This window comes from Trichechus manatus, unplaced genomic scaffold (genome assembly GCF_000243295.1).
Source record: "Trichechus manatus latirostris isolate Lorelei unplaced genomic scaffold, TriManLat1.0 scaffold00164, whole genome shotgun sequence".
In the NCBI taxonomy this organism is placed as follows: Eukaryota; Metazoa; Chordata; class Mammalia; order Sirenia; family Trichechidae; genus Trichechus; species Trichechus manatus.
The window spans coordinates 913,547-919,742 of record NW_004444100.1 but is presented as its reverse complement, the minus strand read 5'-3'; the positions used below and the strand labels follow the sequence as shown (position 1 = coordinate 919,742).

The window sequence follows — 6,196 nt, the reverse complement described above, 5'->3', positions numbered from 1 at the left end:
ACTCTCCTCGCTCTCTGTTCTCTATCAGTTTCTTATTCCATTTGGTGCTTGGTTGAGTTCTTTATCTCTTCATTTGACTCTTAGGGTTCCAGGACTGACCTTTGTCTCTGTTGCACTTAGTTTTTTGGGTCTTTGCTGTGGAGGGATGGCGTGGTGCTTCTGTCTATAGTGCCATGTTCTATATGTTCTGCTCAAAACAAACTTTTTCCTGGACCTTCCAGCAGCATCTATGAGACTGCAAACATGTTTAAGGAACCTGCTTCAAGTCCTCTTCAGTTGCCTTGGAGATGTCTGATGGGTAACTGTCTGTGGTGTCTAGGGATAGGGCTCAGGGCCCTGGCCTCTTTCTTGGCTGAGGGTAAGCAGTCAGATTCTCAGAGGTCAGTAGTCCTAGGACTCATCTCTCAAGCTCTAACATGACCCAGGGTTATGACATGTTTTATTGGCGCACATGTAGAAATGCATTAATGCCAGTTAGGGATGATGTGGTTGGTGGGGGGCTGGAAAGAGCACCGCACAGGTAGTCAGGAGGCCTGGACTTGTCACCAACAAGCTCTATGCCGTTGAGCAAAACTTTACTTCTTTGGTTCTCAGTGACTCCTGTAAAATGCATATACATATAGATTTTGCCATTTAATCAATGTTTACTAACTTGTATGAAGGAATTGGGCTAGACATTTATACATATACACATATTTTTGATAATCTAAATTAATTGGACCTTGGATTTTTTATTCTTGGATTATACATTGTTTAGTGACTGGAACAGCAAAGTCACATATGCGTCTCATGGTGCGTAAGCAAGTCTTGCAACCATTGATTATTAAATGAACAATCAGACAATCATAGAATCATTTGAATTTTTCTTATCCAAGCTTTTGCATATCATGATAGAGCCATAAGTATCTTCCAAATATTCTAAGCCTGCTTTGTCTTTAAAGAATCCACAGTGACATAAATCTCTGGGCAGAAATGCTAAATTTTGCTCAAGAGAATTTAATTAGTAAAATGATAACATAATCCCATATATATATATGTATATACATATATGTATATACATATATATATATATATAATTTTTTTAATGCTGGGATAATCCCTTTGCTATTGTTTTCTACTTTTTCAAAGGTTGGTAGGGATCAAGAAGCCCATTTGTAAGCAAAATTTCATAGCTGACTTTAAAAATCAGTGAAGAAAACATTTACCCTTTGATCTCCTGCATTCTTTTCTCTTTCTCTAGCTCAGTAAGTTTCATTTTAGTGAAGGAGAAGCAGGAAGAGAGAAGATGTCGCCTGACTAATAGAACTTTTGGAACTCCAAGGTGCTATAGAAAAGAATTTGCCTCCAATTGCATGGGCTTTTCAAGTAGACCACAGGTAAAATTTATGTGCTTTGAGTTTGTCATTATACAAAAAAGCTTCATAGTTTGCATAAGAATATTTGTTGGGAAGGATAATTACAATAAACATACACTTTCTTTTTCTAAATAATGTATGGTTAGCTTATTCAGAAGGAGAGAGATAATGAATGAAAAGATGAATGCATATATTTTTTAATATAGTGTTTGCTCTGCTTTCCTTCCCCGCCCTCCAGATTTTCTTCACTTGTGAGTTTTACTTTGAGCGTACTTTGTTTTCTTTTCTAAATCTTGATTTGTGATGTAAATATTAATCCCGTAACAACAAAGGAGAACTTTTCTCAGCTTTATTGTTAGATATTTTTATAGCCTGGGTTTTAAGTTTATCAAAGAATAAACTCAGAACTTTAAGAATCATTTTTGGTAAAAGTTAATTTTTGGATATGTGAAAAGTTTGATCAACCAAGTAAGTCTATTGAATGGCTAATGGTGGAAGCCAGCCCATTTCAGATGATCACAGATTCTGAGACTATACTTGTTATTTGTGTACACATGCCTGTTTTCTCCCTCAGAATGGGAGTATTAAATTGCCGACATAATTCTAATCTCATATCAGGCGACGAAGTACAGAGGAAGAACTGATTCAGAGCTTGCTTTCTGAGTCAGACAATCAAACAGAAAACCTCCAGAAAACCTCCTACCCACCCCAATGCATCACAGTTCTTACTGCTGTATTATTACAAAGCCTTAACACCCACACTACATTTTCATGTGTATACAAACCTGAAGTTATCAGTTTTGGGGTGGTTTTCAATGTGCAAACCTCTTAACCCCTTTTCCTTTTAAGAGCTCTGGACAAACCAGTCCATTTATGATGCAATATTACAAACAAACAAAACAAATCTATTGCTGTCAATTCCGACTCATGGTAACCCCATTTATTATAGAGTAGAACTGCTTGCTCCCTAAGATTTTCTTGGATATAATCTTTACAGAAGAAGATGGTCAGGCCTTTCTGTCATGGCACTGCTGGGTGGGTTCGAACTGCCAACCTTCAGGTTAATGGGCAACCGCAAACTGTGTCATCCAGGGACAAAAGAAATATTCTCTCACTTTCATTGTGAGACTTTTATAACGGTTTTCCTCATTGGCATGCACTTTGTTTACTATCCTCCATAATTCTCTCTTAACTGTTTTTTTTTTTTTTAAGTTTTTTGCAAGTTTTCTCTGGTTGATACCTTTTCATGGCATATCTCATCTAATACACGAACTCTGAGGAGATTTTCCAGCACAGAGACTGCATTTCATTCAGAGCCACATTTGCCAGAGGGAAGACCCAGTCGGAACTCTCACTTTCTGATTGTCACATTGTTGCTGAAACGATTTCAAGTCCTTCCAATGATAATATTTTCCCCTTTCATCCAACTCAGTTTACTTCTCTCCTCCACTATTCTCTACTTCTTTTTCACCAACTTTCTCCTTCCCTTTAGCTGCCTCCATATCAGAAGCAATTGAGGAACACCTAGTTCCTTCCCTGAGTTAGGATCCTGAAGTGAATGCTTGATTAGATTTTTAAGCCAGCTGTAATATATTCATATTTCATTTCAATCTGGCTAGTTTTGGACTCTCTTTGGGAATGAACTTCCAGGCAATGAATAAATATTTATGAGGAAATACTGTATGCCAGGCACTGTTCCAGGGACACACAGGGAACCACACCAACAAAGTCACATATCCTCCTGGGCCTGGGAGAGGGAGCCAGATAGTAAACAAGTAAACAAGTGGGTGTGTAAAAGTGTCATGTCATGGGAGGTAGGAAGAACAATCACACAGGATTAGTTATTACAGAGGAGAGAGAGTGGAGACAAGGTTTATCTGAGGAGGTGACATTTGAGCAGAGGCTGAATCGAACAGGAAAGAGCCATTTAAATATCTAGGGGAGGAGTGTTCCAGTATACGGAAGAGCAAATGCAAAGTCTCTGAGTAGGGGTGTGCTGAGAGTGTGAGAGAAACAGCAAAGAGGCCAGTGTGCCTGTAGGGAAATGAGGGGAACGTGAAAGGAAATTGGGCTGTAGAAATAATCTGGGGCCAGATCCTGCTCTTGAAAAACATTTTAATTGGGAAAGCAAAGCAGTTGTAGAAAAACACAAAATGAAACAATGCCCACTACACTGCAGTACATAGTCCAGGACAAAATAAAATAGCACAAGAGTGTTACTGGATATCTGAAAAAAGAAAGATTACTGTGGCCTGGGCATAAGCAAGGAAGGCTTCCTGGGAGAGGATGGCATTGAGCTATTTTTAGTCATTCATTTACTTAGCTGTATTTGTTGAGTGAGCCTGGGTGGTGCAAGAGGTTTGCCATAGGCTGCTAACCTAAAGGTTGGCAGTCAGAACACACCTCATGGTTCTATGGAAGAAAAGTCCTGGCAATCTGCTTCCAAAAAAGATTACAGCCAAGAAAACCCTACGGAGCAGTTCTATTCTGTCACAAAAGGGGTCACCATGAGTTGGGGGCCAACTCCACAGGAGCTAACAACAACATATGTTGAATGGGAGCAGTGGTGGTTCAGTGGTAGAACTCTCACCTTCCATTCAGCAGACCCAGGTTCGATTCCCAGTTAATGCACCTCATGGGCAGCCACCACCCGTCTATCAGTGGAGGCTTCCATGCTACTATGATGTTGAACAGGCTACAGTAGAGCTTCCAGACTAAAACAGACTAGGAAGAAAGGCCTGGAGATCTATGTCTGAAAAATCAGCTAGTGAAGACCCTATGGATCACAATGATCTGTTGTGCATTCCCAACTGATTATGGGGATGGTGCAGGACAGGACATTTTATTCTGCTGTACATGAGTCACCATGAGTTGGGACTGACTCAACATTTGTTGAGTGCCAAATAGGTGCCAGGCTCTGTAGTAGGTGGTAGAGATACAAACCAAAAAAACCCAAACCCGTTGCCATCAAGTCGATTTGGGCCCATAGCGACCCTAGAGGACAGCGTGGAATTGCCCCACAGGGTTTCCAAGGAGTGGGTGGTGGATTTGAACTGCTGAACTTTTGGTTGGTTAGCAGCCGTATCACTTAACCACTGTGCCACCAATCCCTGCCCCCATGAACCCCACTTCTCTGGGGAGACAAAGATAGAGCAAAGAATTACACAAATAAATATATAATTACAAACTGTGAAAAATGCTCTAAAAGTACAGTGTAGTGCAGTGTGCTGGAAGAGACTGTGGCAGGGACCTTATGTGGGCGGGGGATGGTGGGCAGGGAAGGTACTGCAGAGGGAGTGACTGGAGTGAGAACAGGCCAAGCAGAGGGGATGAAGAGCCGCCTAGGTAGCGGCAGCAGCCTGTGGGGAGGTCCTAGGTGGGCCAGGCCGGTTGGAGAGACTGAAATGCAGCCCGTGTGGCTGAGCATAGTGAGGGCGTTTTGGGGAGGTGGGAAGGAGTTTCTCAAAATGGGGCTGCAGCCAGGTCATGCGGGCATTGGATTTTGAACTTTATCTTAAAAATACAGACAAACAGCTAAAGCTTTTAAGCAGGAGAGCGCCATGATCAAATTGATGGTTTAAGATGTTCACGCTCCCAGCTGTGTAGGGAAAAGGGTTGGAAGAGGGCAAAAGAGGACTAGTTAAGAAGCTGTTGTAGAAGTCCGGGCGAGGATGATGCTGGCCTAGATCAGGGTGGTGACAGTGGGGATCAAGAAGAGGGACAGGGTATTTTTGAAGTATATTTACCAGGTAGATCTCAGGTAACATGCAGAATTTTGATTTATCTGTGCTGTGGAAAAGTTAGAAATGCAAAGAAAGCAAAGTCCCAACTTACTAAAATTCTAACAATGACAGCAAAATAAAACAGGCAATCTCACCACAGATCTCTTAGTTCGGTAATAACTGTCTTTTATTTCTGGCAAGACTTTGGGAGTCTGATTTTCTGCTTTCATGCAAATTGGAAAATAATAATGAGCTTATTCACGTAACAAATAGAACACCTACCTTGTGCTAGGCTCAGTTGTATGTGCCGGGGGCAGAGTGGTGAGTGAACAAGATGATCAGGTTTCTAGTAAAACTTACATTGCTGTATATTCTTTTAAGAAATATATATTTTTGGCCAAAAAAGAATAAATATCTCAGTTTGATATGTTGTTGTGTGTTGACTCATAGCAACTCTATGTGACAGAGTAGAACTACCCCATAGGATTTTGTAGGCAGTAATCTTTACAGTAATCTTTTTGTTCTGTTGTACATGGGGTTGCTATGAGTCGGAACGGGCTCGACAGAACCTAACAACAATAAGAGTCTTTACAGGAACAGATCACTAGGTCTTTTCTCTTGCAGAAAGGCTGATGAGTTCAAACTGCTAATGTTTCAGTTAGCAGCCGAGTGCTTAACCACTGTGCCATTAGGGCTCCTTCAGCTTGGTATAAGAAAGTGTAAAATAATAATTCCTGTATTTTTATGAGAAGACCTCAAAAACTTCTGTTAATTTTTTTCTTAATTTTTTTATTGTACTTTACATGAAGGTTTAAGAACAAGCTTCTCATTAAACAGTTAGTACTCATGTTTTATGACATTGGTTAACAGCCCCACGACATTTCAACACTCTCCCTTCTCGACCTTGAGTTCCCTAAAGTTACACCATTTCAAAAATTTCTACATGTATAATTCAGTGACATCGATTATATTCTTCCAGTTGTGCTGCTATTCTCACTAACCTTTTCCAAATTATTCCATCACCATTATCTTCAACTCACTGCCCCCTAGGCTTCCCATCAAACCTTTTGAGTTGCTGTTCTCAATTTGATCTCATAGATAATTCTTTTTTTTTTTTTT

The 6,196-nt window shown here is 40.4% G+C and overlaps 1 long non-coding RNA gene across 1 annotated transcript in view; it reads left to right on the top strand.

Annotated features, from left to right (window-relative positions):
• The first annotated feature begins 1,289 nt into the window (after positions 1-1,289).
• Positions 1,290-6,196, top strand: part of LOC111822355 (uncharacterized) — a 50,243-nt gene continuing 45,336 nt past the window's right edge. Inside the window, exon 1 of the long non-coding RNA XR_002825631.1 lies at positions 1,290-1,376. This is a non-coding gene — a long non-coding RNA (uncharacterized LOC111822355). The remainder of the gene's footprint in view (positions 1,377-6,196) is intronic.